Genomic DNA, 16531 nt, shown 5'->3' on the forward strand with positions numbered 1-16531 from the left:
ACAGCTATGTTCACAACAAACAATACAGCTAGTACTTCTCACCTGTTAATTTTTCCTAGCAAACATTACAGGTCTGCATTTCACTGATTTGATAGTACAGTCTATTTTAGTTAATGACAAGTGTCATAGATGACACTATGCTATGTTAGCCATTTGCAACTTGACTTTAATTATAGTTATACTAATAGAAGTTAATAGAGACTAATTCTTTTAATGTATCATCTACTTCACAAGAAACTTATGAGCAGTTTCCCCTAATCTAGAATTGGCCTACTCCTTGGTATTTAAATTGTTTCTGTTGCTGCTGTCTTTTCATTCATATATATATATATATGTATATATATATATGAATATGTATATGTATATTCCTCATATTCTGCTGACAAATTTCCAGGCTGAAGCCCCCTAGACCACATTTCTTTTCTCTGAGATTATTTGGCTTCAATAAAAGTTGCTCATTCACAATTGTGGATGCTAGGGCCTAGAAAAAGGAGAAAAGGAGTTACTGTCAGTAAGTATGAAGTTTCAGCTGCCTCTCACTGTTGGCACTGTTCAGCTCTGTAGGAAACCTGGGATCCATAGACCCCCACAATTACTTACTTCTGAGATATAATTGCTTCACAAATTTTCCTGAGCATCTCAGTAATCTAAAGACTTTGTCAAAGCACTTTCTGGAGGGCTCCTGTCAATTGGGAAAGGCAGAGTCCCACGCCATGGTGTATTGGGCCAGTCACGCCAGCTAATGAGAGCTGATAGCACACTTTATTCCCAACTTCATGTTCAAAGATACTGAACAGCTGGCTTAAAATCGGCCAGATAGAGACATTTATAGCACTGACCACCAAACACTAAGAAACAAGACTTGTACCCAGAAAGCCCAAAGTCCAACATTTACCAGAGTACATCCTACACAGGTTTGCCAACACACAGGTGATCCTTTGTGATGCTGACATGTTAAGTTCTGGGAACACAGTTTGAGTTTTATGAACATGGACAAATACACACACACACACACACACACACACAGCTCTAGATTGTATAAGCCAGTATGTTTCTGTTCCATCTAGTCTGCATGTATTAGACTTTCAAATGGCGACTGAAGTTATACCATTTCTTAGGGATCAAATGTCTTATTCTATTTATACATCTTCCTGTTAATCAGTTCATCCATCTTGTATTGATATATTGGCACCTGACACCCACACCCACATCTCCCTCTATACTGATGAATCCAGAGCACTTCACTTCCTCAGATAACCTTTATATACTGAGTACTTACTTATCGCAAAGGATCCGTTTTGCGTCCAAAAATCAGGAAGCCTGGACTAGAGAGTCAAATCTATTCCCACTTGGATTTCTGTGACTTAGTGCCTGCACTGACAGCTGGTCTTGTGAAGTTTGATGGTTATCCACAGACTGCCGATGTTCTTACTAGTGGGACCCTTTCCATAAAGGCCATGACCCTGCCCATTCACAGAGTAACCTTTGGTTCAAGAATGCTGTCCCAAATACCATCCCCCCTCCCTCCTACCAACCTTAGTTATGCACCAAATATGGCGTTCCTCCTGTATACCAGTTCAGGGAACACAGACTTTGCCACTCAGCAGATGTTTCTTTACTCCTGGAGCATTCCTCTTTGGAGCTATTGGGGAAATATTCCTACTGACATGCCTCAGACATAATCATACTAACACAGCCTGCTCTCCATAAGGATTGCGGTTCAAAGCTAGCCCTGCAAGAAAGTCCGTGAGACTCTTATCTCCAATAAACCACCAGAAAGCTGGAAGTGGCCCTGTGGCACAAGTGGTAGAGCACTTGCCTTGAACTGAAGAGCTCAGGGACAGCATACAGACCCAGAGTTCAAGCCCCACAACTGACCAAAAAAAAAAAAAAAAGACTTTAAAGGTCATTTTTCCTGGGGTCACACCAGCCTCCCAATCTTACATTCCACTGCCAAGAAAAGTAAAAGTACGTGTACTTACAAAGTGACATTTTGTGTTCTCTATCTCCTGAAGTAGGAAGTGAATGTAAAGGTCTCACCCTGAAGAAAAAAAATCAAATTCAAAACCTTTCTCTTCTGGCAACTTGTAAGTTTCATATCTAGTCATTAGGAATGGAAAGATATAAATGGGTCAGTATGGTAATTGTGATAATTACTGGTCTGTGATTTTCTTTTCTTTTTTTACTTAATGAGATGCCATCCCATGTTTTCACATCACTTTATGTAAGTTTTCTGGAATTGTGTTAATGTCTGAAAAATATGGAAAATACATAACAGTATCATACTTACCATGTGCCAGGAACACTATTAAATGCATTTTAGTTCTCAGTACTACCCTATAGACATTTCCATTTCATATTTGAGGACACTGAGGTGAAGAGAAGTTAAGTCACTTGTATAAGGTCATAAAGTTAGTAAGTCTCTGGGCCCAGGATCAAAACTCAGGCTGTCTGGATCTATTATGCACGCCCTTCACTCTACTGCATGGTATTTTTATCCATTCCTTTGCTCATCCTGTTCCAATTTTTCATCTTTGTTGGCATCCCCCACTGACTAGTATATTCTTGGATGCCTTTCCTGCCTCACAGTGATATGTATTTAGGGAATTAAAAATAGCTGCTGTAGTAGCTTACCTCAAAATTAAGGTGATTATTAGATCAATGACTTTCTTTTTAAAATAATGTTTGTATTCCAACTCTCAATAAAAATGACTTTTGGGTTATCAGTAGCTTTGGCAATCCCACATTACATCCACGGGCCATTACCATCGATAATTGAGAGCGCACACGCGTGTTAATCAATCATTTATTCCTGCCTCCCCTCTCTCCTGCATGGTTCTACATGTTGTCTATCTCATTCTTAGAATTGGGAAACATAGCACAATTTTATCACCCTTTGTGGTCCAAAAAATTATAATTGCAGATATAACAGTGTTGGATGAGGTTTGAAAGAGAGGAGAATTATGCTGAAAATCTTTCCAGAATCACTAGCAATAATTTAATACCATACCAACATTTCATTGTCTATGGAAATCATAATTTCTCCCCTCTTCCCTGCAGCTCGGGAAAACGAGAAACAAAATGAACATAAAATAAAATGCAATAGATAGTACATCCCATTCAATTCATGATGGAAAAAAAAAAAAAAACCTCCATCTGGGGAATTTTAGAAAAATACTGGATTCAGAATAAGAAAGCCAGGACCACATCCTACCAGTATTCTTCAACCAGGTTTGACATAATCTCCACACTTCTGACATTTGGGCCTTGATAATCTTTGCTGTTAATGGTGGCTTCCCTGTCCATTGTAGAAAGTTTAGTTGTATCTCTGGCCTCTACCAAATGCCAGAGGCCTCCACAATCCTCCAAATTGTGACAGTCACAACTGTCCAGTAAGTTGCCCGCGCTGAAAACCAATGTTCTAGACAAATCTTTGAATGCAGAACCATAGTCTATACACTTATAAAGACAAGGATCAAGCCGGGCGCTGGTGGCTCATGCCTGTAATCCTAGCTACTCAGGAGGCTGAGATCTGAGTATCGCGGTTCAAAGCCAGCCCGGGCAGGAGAGACCATGAGACTCCTATCTCCAATAAACCAGAAAACCGGAAGTGGCGCTGTAGCTCAAGTGGTAGAGCGCTCGCCTTGAGCTGAAGAGCTGAGGGACAGCGCCCAGGCCCAGAGTTCAAGCCCCATGACTGACAAAAAAAAAAAAAAAAGAGACAAGGATCATTTTGTTTGCCTTATTACACCTGTTATAAACAGCTAATTTGAAAATTATGAATTTCTCCTTAAGCATTAAGCTAAATATTATTGTTTTTACTTTTCAATTAGCCCATGCTGTTTATGAGAGCCCTATGTATGATCTAAAATATGGAATTAGGAAACCTAGAATATCATTCTGAACCTATTTTTAATAAGGACTATTAGAATACTCTATTAGAATAGAGGAATTGCTGTAGTGACAGGAAGTCACTATTCACTCTTGTCAATAAGCTAATAGTTAACATTGCTGGGTTTCATAACCACAGGCTGTCTCCCTGCCTCTGGTTAACCTAAATAGGAAAGAGTGTCTATCAGCCTCAAGGTGTCTCAGCTATACAGAGTCTTTAGAATAGTCTATGGTCAGAAACACACATCAGGAAGAACATGTCACAGTGTCATCAAGCTGGAAAACCATCTCCATTTGAAAGCACAACACAGGAAGTAATTGCTCCTGAGGACAGAGCAGACTCCCTGAGTTATACAGCTGTGTGGTCTTCAGATAGTCCTATCACTCAGAACCTCGAATTGTGCTCACTGATACTGCTGCCATCCATGCTGGGTCCTGGAGCTCCCTATTAGCACCAAAGCTTCCAGAGAGTAAGGATGTCACCTGATCTACCATCCAATCATCAGTAGTGTAGCGCACAGAACACTCATTACACAGGACAGGCACTAGACACATTTTTATTGAATGACTATAATCGTCATTTTGATGTCTCTTAACAAAAATGTTTCCAAGAGCACCGAGTACGAAGAATTCCACCTTGAAATACTATGGGAAGATTTGAAGACGGCCATGTCTGCAATTTATTTCAAGTGAACTCTTCCCTTACTGTGTCACATACCTACCTGCAACCCCAGAATTCTTTTTTTTTTTTGGGGTCCGGCTGTGGGGCCTGAACTCTGGGCCTGGGCGCTGTCCCTCAGCTCTTCAGCTCAAGGCTAGTGCTCTACCACTTGAGCCACAGTGCCACTTCCGGCTTTTTTCTTTTTTCTTTATGTGGTGCTGAGGAATCGAACCCAGGGCCTCATGCATGCAAGGCAAGCGCTCTACCACTGAGCCACCTTCCCAGCCCAACCCCAGAATTCTTGGAGAAACAGTTTTACTACGTGTCATGGCCACACATTGGGAAGAGTTGGATGGGAGGGAGGGCAAGTTCTCTCTCTTTCTTCATTTCTGTTCTTTTGGTGTGGGTAAGATGGGCCTCTATGTGCCTTGTGTTGGGAAGTTGATGAAGGCCTGCTCTGATTCAGGTTTTGAGAACATTGCCCACCCAGTCTGATCAGAGCAAAAGAATTACGGATTTAGGAAGGTGAGCAGAATGGCAGGGGTCATGGTAGGATGTAATGTTATTCAGGACAGGAACAAAAGAAGCACCATGATCACAAGTAACAAACACACTTAAAAAATCAATTTCCCAAAGGACTAGCAATTAGTTCAAGTGTATGTAGCCCATTTTGTGGCCTTGGAAAGTAGATAACTAGATGATTGGCAGTCATGGTAATGCCTACCCATTAGAGACAGCCTGTTGTATGCTAGGATTCTTCCAGTAGGAACCAGGGGAATAGGAAAAAGTGGTAGTGGCTGGCAAATTATGAAAAGTAGTCCATTGAGATAGGTTCTTTGGCATAAGGGCTAAGGATCCATCGTGGAAGAAAATTGAGATTCCAGTCCCTTTTCTCTCTTAGATTATTACAAGTTAATAGATGAGCAAGCATGGTCCTCATGTGGGCTGATAAGATTGAATGAAAAGGCCCCTGATTCCCAAAGAAGCATCTGTCTTGACAAAACAGGGAGACAAGAATGGTGCCCACACACATAACGCCAGACTAGAGGTTTAGCCTGCCTGATGGATGTGGGTGCTAGTGTTTACTTGGCTGTGTGGCCTTGACTGAAAAACCCATTGATTGTTCTGCTCAGGGTCACATCATGGGGATGTGACTGAGCCCAGCATCGTGAACTAAAAGAGTTATCATCTTAGAGCCCCAGATTAGAGGTACCACTGTTGTTTGTAAAGGAACTTAGTCCATCAAGGATATTTATATACATTAAATTTTTTTTCATCTGATAGTGGGAGCTCCTGAGTTTTTCATAGTGACATTGTGTGAAATAAAGGCCACTGCCCTGATTAGACCCATTGTTTCTCTCATGTGGAGTTGGAAAATAGTTTGGCTCTTTAGCTCCCATCCAATTCATGGGTATATATATTCTGGGGAAGAGATCTCAAGAGACAGATGACTGATAGACACAGATTTATACCAGTCATATGGAGGTACGAGTGGCTAATTGGTAACATAAAAGATGGATTCAAATTAGTAGTCCAGGTAGATAAAGTAAACCACTGCAGTATGCCATGCATTTTTTCATACAGATACATATATACATATACATAGATACACAAACACACATAGCCGGGGCTGGGAAGGTGGCTCAGTGGTAAAGCGCTTGCCTTGCATGCCTGAGGCCCTGGGTTCGATTCCTCAGCACTATATAAGAAAAAAAGAAAAAAGCTGGAAGTGGCGCTGTGGCTCAAGCGGTAGAGTTCTAGCCTTGAGCTGAAGAGCTGAGGGTCAGCGCCCAGGCCCAGAGTTCAGGCCCCACGACCGGACCCAAAAAAAAAAAAAAAAAACAAACACACATAGCCACACACACCACAAAAAGCTCATGACACAGATAGGATCGCTCCTCATGTTCCACACAAGGAAATACAAGCCCAAAGGTTTCAGTCACTTACTGGAGACACAGGGCTCAGAACAGATGGAGCCAAAGTTGAAAGCAAGAGTTTGCAGCTATTTCAACATTAGTAATTCCTTCAAGGTCAGTGATTCTCAAACAGAGGTTCCCCAGCCAGTCAAATCAGCACCTCCTAGGAGTTTGTTAGAAACACACCTGCATCTCATCAGAAGTTCTGGAGGGATGCCCTCAATCTGTGTTCAGAATCCTTCTGGTGGTGCTGAAGAACATTCAAGTTTGAGAATCATGGCCGTAGGAAACAAATTATTATTATGTAGTTAGGGACATCTCAGATCCAGTTCTTCTAATCCTGGAGAGATCCAAACTCTAAATTCCCCTCTAAACGTGTTCAGCTGAATAAATAGGTGTTCTGTCAACACGTGTCCACACAGGAAATGAGGGAGGATGTGGGGTAACACATACCTTCTACCTTATGCTTGATCCAAAATTATAGGCAACAATTTCATCCCTCTACCCCACCTCTTTTTGGAGAAAGATGGCATGGTTTCTCTTTTTGCTTCAGTCAGTTCTTCTAAGGAAATGTGGTTAGAAATGATTTTTTTCCCCTCCACCCAGAACGATAGCTCATGCCTATAATTCTTGCTACCCAGGAGGGGGAGATTAGGAAGATTGTAGTTCTGGCTCAGCCCTGTTAAAGGTTAGCAAGACCTCAGCTTAACAACAACAACAACAACAAGCTGGGCATAGTTGTATGCACCTATAATCTCAGCTGCTCAGGAGGGCTTAGGTAGGAAGATCACAGTTCCAGGTCTGCCGCAAGCAAAAATGTGAGTCCTTGCCTAAAACAACTAAAGGTAAAAAGAGCTGAGGCAGGACTCAAGTGGTAGAACCCTTGCCTAGCAAGCACAAGACCAGTTCCAATTCCACTATTATCAGAAAGAGAGAGAGAGAGAGAGAGAGAGAGAGAGAGAGAGAGAGAGAGAGAGAGAGAGAGAGAGAGAGAGAGAATTTCTTTCCCCAAAGCTAAGCCTAATTCTCAGCTCAGAATCAGGACTCAAAAAAATCATTTTGAAGCTACCTTTATTCTTTCAATATTTTATCCCAGACACCAGCTAGAATTTTGTCCATGTGTGTATGTGTGTGTGTGGGGGGGGGGGGGGTGTCTGAAATTGATACTAGAGCTCTATAACTCAGCAATATTTCTATCTATAGGATTATTTTGTCAACTGAAGTTTGAAAAATGAAAGTAACACTTTCCTTCCAAATAACAGGTGATATTTATAACTTAAGCAGGGTAAATATTTTTCTAGGCGATAAAAAAAATTGTAGGCTAGAAATAAGGCAATAATCAGACTTGATCCTGATTAAAATCATATTTGTTCAATCATGCTCGCTCTTCTGGTGGATGGATGACAATTGAAATGCCGGCGAATATTTATCTACTGTAACAATTATGTTAAATTAATTCATAATGTTCACTCAATAATGTTGTTTGCATATACTCCTATTGCTGGGAAAGTGCTACCTGATTCATTTTTTGCACATCAAGATCCAGTAACTTGATATAATTATATTATCCTCTGTAGATATGCTGATGGGGGCTCCCCGGCACATCTCGGAGGAAGGGGAGATGAGAACAGTGGGTGACATCACTTACCATATGTTCAGCAATACCTCCAGCTCAGAGACACAATGGGCAGCGGTGAGTGTGTTTATGCCAGATCCCTTCAGTGTTAGAGATAGGCTGCACTGTCGATTCATGTTGTATTCATTTCTTACAAGTTATATTTTCTCTTCGGCTTTTCTACAAGGAAAATAAGAAATGCACAAGTGTACCAGACTTCGTTTCCCTCTTCCAGGGAAATGTGTAAACCAATGGAAGCATTTTGTATGTGAAGTGTAGTAGGGATTTCTCCCAAGTTCCAAGGCCAGCAGATTGGAAAAGCAACAGCCTCCATTGTTCAGTCTGCCAAGAGATCTGCCCAAGGATGAACAGGACAAAGCTGAGGGAATTCTGTTCCCAGGATTTGATCCCTAATTCTAGTCTGTCAAGGAACTTTCTTTTTGGTGGTACTGGGGTTTGAACCCAAAAGCTTATGCTTGTGAGACAAAAGCTCTACTGTTTAAATTACACCTGTAGCTCCTTTTGCTTTGGTTGCTTTTGAAGACAGGGTCTCACTTTGTTCTTTTCTTTCTAGGACCATGATCCTCCTACTTATATATCCTGCCATATCTGGATGACAGGTGCTTACCACCATGCCCAGCCTTTTCTTTTAAAATAGGGTCCTATGAACTTTATACTAGGGCTAGCCTCAAACTATGATCCTTTGTATCTCAGCCTTCTTCTGTCAAGGAAATTTTTATGCCACTGTTCACAAGTTCCACTTGCTAGCTGGAATAATTATGTCATTTCATGATGTAGGCCTCCAATTAATATTGAAAAGGCTGCTGCTCTCATTTTATCTAGTGTCATATTCATAAGAATTTAAAATTTGCTAATTTGATTTTTTTAGATTAATTCAATGAAAGAAAATGTTGCAGCAACAAAGAATGTGACATCATCTTCAGATATGTAGGTTGTGTATATATTTCAGTTCTGTTTTCTCTAGGTGAGTACTGTTTCTCTGCCCAGCTTTTCATTCAAGGGATGACTCCTAACACCTGTGAACATATGGGCTTAGCCCTGCAAACGCTGATAAAAACCACATTATCTGTCTGCTTCACTGTTAATCTATGAAGGAAGCCGTGCACCACTCTCTGCCCTACCGTACCCTTAATGGAAAATCAGCAGGGCTGTTCACAAAATTTCCTAGACCACAAAACGGTCATATTAATCCCAGCACTTTAAACAATTTCTCAAGATTCACTTTCTTCTCCTTGACAACGATGTTACAGATTCCTGATATACTGATATTCTGAGGGGTTAAAGCCTATGGCTTACCAGTGCTACAGTTTATTAAATAATCACATTGAAGCACCCACCACCTTTAACTCTCACCGCCAGTTGTCTTAAAATGGTACAATGCAAGGAGAAAATTAGACCCTTTTACTATCTTGCCACAATGTTTTTGAGGTGTATGTTATCACGTACCAAGATAACACCTTGCAAATAAATGGATCTTGAGTATGTTTTAGAGGAAGTCATTGACCTAAATAGTCTCTATCATGACCAGGCTGTTTGAAGAATTTTGCAATTAAAAAGATATGAATAACACATTTACTTTTGTTTCTACAAAATACTGTTTTGTGCTGGGCCCCTGTGGCTCACACCTGTAATCCTAGCTACTCAGGAAGCTGAGATCTGAGGATCATGGTTCAAAGCCAGTCCGGGCAGGAAACTCCATGAGACTCTTATTTCCAATAAACCACTAGAAAACTGAAGTGGTGCTGTGGCTCAAGCGGGCGGTAGAGTGCTCTCCTTGAGCTGAAGAGCCCAGGGACAGTGCCCAAGCCCAGAGTTCAAGCCTCACGACCGACCAAAAAAAAAAAAAATACTGTTTTGTAATTGACTCAAGGTATTTCTCACAAAATTGTGTGTGTGTGTGTGTGTGTGTGTGTGTGTGTGTGTGTGTGTGTGTGTGTGTGTGTGTGTTTAATTTATTTTTGTCAGGGCCTAGTGACTGTCTCTGAGCTTTTGCACTCAAAGCTAGCCCTCTACCAGTTGGAGCCACAGCTCAGCTTCTGGTTTTCTGGTGATTAGTTGGTGATAAGAGTATCACAGACTTTCCTGCCTGGGGCTGGTTTTGAACCATGATCCTTAGATCTCTGCCTCCTTAGTAGCAAAGATTACAGGCGTGTGCCACCAGCACCTAGTAAAATTGTGTATTTTTACAGACTGTTTAGGGAATGACATCTCTGTGCTACAGACAGTGGGCGTGGTGATGGCTGAGTCAGTGTCCTGCCTAGAACAAAGCAGTTGCCCTTTAGAGTATCAGCTCTGGACGACAGGCATCTGTCTCACTGACAGCCCGCAACTTGCTTTCAATGATTACTTGTAGTTGTCAAACCAGTAAAATAAAGGCTGAGGTAGAATCAGAGGAGCAGACATGAGTGTATGCAAATGCTAGCAGCTAGATGTGAAGAGGAAAGATGAGCCTTGTGTTTGTACCTCCATTCTATGTGGAGGCCTAACGTGATGTGACTGGAGGTAGTGCCTTGTGAGGTAGCTACATGTTAAAAGTGGAGGCCTCTCCATTGGATTTGGTGTCCTTGCAGCAGAGACCAGGCAACACTCTAGCTAGTTTCCCAACACAGTAGACAACAGAAAGAATATCTACAAACCTGGAAGAGGCTTTCATCTGAAACCAGACCAAAAGCAGGGCGTATAATAATACCTACTCAGAAGGCTGAGACTCAGTGGACCTTGATTCAGGGCCAGCTCAAGCAGACAAGTCCAACAGATTCTATCTCTAATATAAGCAGCAAAAAGCCATGCTGCTACTTTTATGAGATGGACTATCTTTTCATATGATTAGGAGACATTTTTAGGTCCTTTGTATGTGAATCATCTATTTGGGCTTATTTTTCAGGGGGATTTTTCCTTGAATTAAAAAAAAAAAGTTCATTGTAAGAAAAAAAGGCAAGCTGGACACATGGCTCAGGTGGTAGAGCACCAACCAAGTAAGAAAAACTGAGCAAGCATGTAGTAATGATTTCAAATTCCAGTACTGACACCCTTCTCCCCACCCCAAAAAAAAAATAAAATAAAAGCTAAAAGACTCTGCATCAGTCACTCTTGCTGTTGGACGTCCCAACTTGAAACCTCTAGAATTCTGCAGGGGGGATTTGTTGTGCAGCACCTTCTGCAATAATTTGCTACAATAGTCAGAACTAAGATGGTGGGAGAATGCTGTGCTAAGTATGGACAAGAGGAACAATGCCAGTATCAGCCTTACGGTCCAAATGAAGCCACGGTGGCTGGCTGGGAAAAACCGTACTCAGTATGGAAGGAAAGTCAGGAGGAAAGTCTAGAGGTTGGTTCCCATGGAAGTTCTTAAAGCAGCGGTCTGGGAATTTCTTCACCACACATACACTGAGAACTCATTTTCTGAGGGGTGTTTGCTGGATACTTGATAGATTCAGAGACATGTGATGAAAAGAGAGGCTCTGCTCTCCAGGAACTTTTCAGGCTTTGTGGGAAGCTGAGGCAGGTTCAGAATGGCTGAAACAAATGTGCACATGGCTTGTTGGCTGCTTATCAGTTAGACAGATGAAGGGCATTGCTGGAAGCCCCATACCTGTGAAGAGTCTGATGATTAAGCTGACGTTTAAGGAAGTCTGAGGCCCTGAGTTCAAACCCCCTGTTACATGTGAAAAAGAAGAAAAGGAAAAAGGAAAAAAAAAGAGTAAGAAGTTTAAAACACAAATGTAGCAAAAGGCTGCAGTAACATGCTCTGTAAAGAGCCTAAAGACATAGAATGCCTTACTAATTCTTTTCTAGCTCCACGATCCTCTTTGCTTTTCTCCTAGTATATCAGGCTTCCCTAGGGCCTTTGCTCTGGCTGTTTACTCTGTTTTACACATGTTTCCCAGGTATCTGCAGTGCTTAGTTCTTTCTTCTATCAGGTCATTTCTCTAAGATCATGTCCCCAGAAAATCTTCCTTAATCCTTTGTCTGTTTCTTCATCTAGTGTCACCTAGAACAGAGACTAGTGTACACATTTTTTAAATGGAAAAAAAAAAGGAAATTGTCTCAAGAATAGTACCTCTACGGGAGGTAACAAAATATTGACCAGTACATTCACAGAAACCTATTCCATCTTTGAAAACATGCAAGCAAATATATTCATATAAGAGCAAAGGTCAGAGATGGAGTTTTTCCCATTTCCTGGGCCTCATCTCTCCATGTAGATGGTATTCCGCTAGGGTCTTGCTCTCCATATTTCATTCCTGCAGGTTTCTTTGATTAAAATTTGAATGACATTACTGAGCATGCTCATTTGCTCTCAGAATCTTCTTTGCCTTGGCAGACGCCATAGGACACACCAGCATCTGGTCTACTTGTTCACACACTCAGCTGAAGTTAGACCCTCTCTGTCCAACTCTAGCCATAACAGAATGGATATCTCTGCTCATTCATGACTGAAGTACTGGGGAACTTTATGGACATCTCACCTAAAACCGTATTTTCTCACCATCTGTTTATTGCTTGGGTCTGCTTTTACATTGGGATTATATTGAATCTGTAGATCAATGTAGGCCAAATGAACACCATAATGAATCTTTGACAGACAGATTTTATTGGTAATGTTCTTCAATCTTCAGTATAGAGTTGTTGTGAAATTTTGTGATAAATTTATCCATCTATATCAGATTACTAATTTTAAATTTTGAATTGTTCCTGTTAGTGCTTGGAAATGTCACTGGTTTCTGCATAAATTATCTTCTGTATTGCAACCTGGAAAATTCCTTTACTACTTGCTTTTCCTTTTTTTTTTTGATAGATGCCATCATTTTTGCTATAGAGGTGATCATGTCTTCTGAGAAGAATTTTATTTCTTTACTTCCAGTCTTAATGATTTTTATTCCTTTCTTAGCTTTATTATAATGTTAGTGTCATTGGCTGTGATATTAAATGGAAAATTGAATAGAAATGGTGACATGGGGCATTTTTACTCTGTTACTGATTTGAGAGAAAAACATGCAGTTTTTCACCATTGAATATGATATGAATGGAAGCCTTTTTCATAAATTCCTCATGAGATTATGGAATTTTTTTGAATATTTCCAGTTTATCAAGAGTTTTCTTTGGAAAATAATGTTGATACTTGTCAACATTAAATGAGTTTTCTTTAAACTTTTGTCTGACTATGGTTAATACAATTGATTTTGTATTAAAAACAATGATAAAAACCAGCCTTGAATTCCAGGGATAAACCCCATGTGATCATGGTATATTGTCCATTTTTATGTATTGGCTAAAATTTGTTTAAAATGTCTATATCTGTGTTCACAAAGGATATTGGTTTTCTTTTCTTGTATTTTTTCATCTTTTATTGCAAAATTAACTTTCTCAACAAAAATGTAGGTGCATATTAAAGTATTATTAACTAAAACAACAATGTTGTACAATAGATCCCTCAAGCTTCTCTTCTCTACCTGAAACTTTGTACTTATTAAACATCAAATCCTTGCTTTCCTCTTCTCATAGACCAGGAAAGCATTCTGTTTCTGTAAATTTGATTATTTTAGATCCCTCATTTAAGTGAGATTATGAAGTATTTGTCCTCTATGGCTGGCTTGTTTCAATTTAGAAAGTTCACCAGGATGGTTCATGTCACTACATGTGGTGCATTTCCTTTTTATTTCTTTCTTCATAATACTCAAGTTTGAACTCAAGGCTTTGCTAAGTTTGAACTCAAGGCTAAGCCAGTACTCTGTTGTTCAAACCATGCCTCTTACACTTTCTGCTTTTCTCTTTTCTAAGATAGGCTCTTGCCTTTTCAAGGTTAACCTGGACTGATGATGTCTCTAAATCTCAGTTTTCCAAGTAGCTAATATTTCAGCTAATATGACAGACTCAATCCATTGTCACCTGAAGGACTTTTTTTTTTTACTGGTTAAATAATATATATTATAGCTCTATTCCAAAAATCTATTTGTCCATCGGTGACCATTTAGATTGTTTCTGTGTCTTGTGGACATGGAAATATAGATTTACCATGATCTTAATTTTAATTTTTTTGTACATATCCACAAGTAGGTTGCTAGATTATTTGGTGATTCTATTGTTTTACTATATTTTGAGGAAATTACATACTATTTTTCTTGGTAGCTACATCAATTTATAAACCAACCAAGAGTTTCTAAGAGTTCTAATTTCTCCATACTCTTGCCAGCACTTTAAAAATCAGTAATCATCACAACAGGTGTGAAATAATCTTCCTGTTTGCATTTCACTGGTGATTAGTCTTGCTGAGAATCTTTCCACATCTTTCTTGTGTTGTGCATCTTTTTTATAGGCATGTCCATTCAAGTCCCTTGGTCATTTTGTTTTGTTTTGGTTTTTTTGCTACTGTTGACAATATTTTTTGCATATTTTGGATGTGAACTCCTTATCAAATGTTTTCTCTTGTTCAGTGTTAGATTGCTCCTTTATTTTGTGGACTCTTTCCTTTTTTCATCAGAAGCTTTTGAATCTTTTTTTTTCTAACTCAACATGTCAGTATAAAACATTTTATTTTGATGTGGGTCTACTTGTCTAATTTTTCATTTGCTGCTTATGCTTGTATTTCACAACTCTTGGCCAGGACTCAATGTTTGAAGCATTTCCTCTATTTTCTTCCAGGAGAATTATAGCTTCCAGGTCTTACAAACAAATATCTAATCTACATAGACCTCAACTTTTTCTGAATGGTATAACGTAAAGGTCCAGTTTATTCTTTACATGTAGCTATTCAATTTTCCCAATACTACTTCTTGAAGAGAGCATTAATTCTTTACTGTGCTTTCTTGAAATACTTATTCAAGGTGAGATGACTCTATGTAACATGCATTTTTTTCTCATTCCATTGGTCTCTTTTTAAATTTTTAAATTTTTGTCAGTCATGGGGTTGGAACTCTGGGCCTGGGTGCTGTCCCTGAGCTCTTCAGCTCAAGGTAAGTGCTCTACCACTTGATCCACAGAGCCAACTTTTGGTTTTTCTGGTGGTTTCTTGGAGATAAAAGTCTCCTGGACTTTCCTGCCTGGGCTGGCTTTGAACTGCAATCCTCACATCTCAGCCTCCTTAGTAGTTAGGATTACAGGCCTGAGCCACCAGCACCCTGCTTGGTCTCCTTTCATAAATATGCATTCATACCAGTAGTATGTTGTTTCCACTACGATAGTTTGTAGTTTATATTGAAATGAGATAGTCAGATGATCTCAACTCATCTTTTCTCAAAATTTCTTTGACTATTGAAATAATTTTGTGGTTCCATAGGAATTCTAAAGTTTTTCTTTCAGTATCTGTTAAGAAAAAAAGTGCCATTGGAATTTTGAGTTGACTCAGTGGAACACTTTGAATAACTTGGACATGTTAATAATGTTGAGGTTTTTAATCCATGAACATAGGATTTTTCCCATATATTTGTAATCTTTTTTAACCCAATGTTTCACAGTATTCATTGTGTAAGTCCTTTGTCTCTGGTTAAATTTATTCTTAAGCATTTTATTCCTTTAAAGCTATTGTGATAGTTTTTTTAAAAAATTTCCCATATTGTAACCTATTTCTGAATGTTGATTTTATATCCTCCCCTTCCCTGGATTTGGAAACATCTAATAGAAGGTGAGTGTGAAGCTGAGATGGGGAAAAGAGGAAAATCTAGTTAGACACGTTGTGAAGCAAGTTGGCTGTTACAAAAGAAAGTCATGGATTTTCAGACATAGAAGTTCACAAAATCTTAGTTTGGCATCTGGGTAAGCTAAGTTTTAGTTCATAATACATTCCTTTTAACTGCCTGTCTTTGTGATAAATACACATTATTTTGTCAATTAAAAGAATGAAAACAGGGACTGGAAAGGTGGGTCAGTGGTAGAGTGCTTGCCTTGCATCATGAGGCCCGGGGTTCTATTCTTCAGCACCACATAAGCAGAAAAAGCTAGAAGTGGGGCTGAGGTTCAAGTGGTAGAGCGCTAGTCTACAGCTGAAGAGCTGAAGGACAGTGCTCAGACCCAGAGTTGTTAATTGAAGATAAGAATCTCACAGATTTCCTGCCCAGGATGGCTCTAAACTGTGATCCTCAGGTCTCAGCCTCTTGAGAAGCTAGGATTATAGGCATGAGCCACCAGTGCCTGGCTCCAAAGATATTCTTTTGGGAAGTTATAATCTCCCTGTACCTTTAGATATGACACTATTAGTAACTGACCTGGGTCTCTTCCCCTTTACACTAAATATATATTAGTGATAACTACAAAAATGAGTCCCTTAGCTTTGGCAGTTATGGCAATATTGTTCATAGAAATAATGTGTATAAAATATTAAGAATTCAATTTTGGCTGTGGGATATGTTCATAAAAAGAGATACATGTAAAAAGATAACTATACATGTCTTTATTGCATTCAAATTATCTTAGAGTTGAAGTATGCATTTT

Source organism: Dipodomys spectabilis, unplaced genomic scaffold (assembly GCF_019054845.1).
Source record: "Dipodomys spectabilis isolate Male_0828 unplaced genomic scaffold, ASM1905484v1 ptg000024l, whole genome shotgun sequence".
Classification (NCBI taxonomy): Eukaryota; Metazoa; Chordata; class Mammalia; order Rodentia; family Heteromyidae; genus Dipodomys; species Dipodomys spectabilis.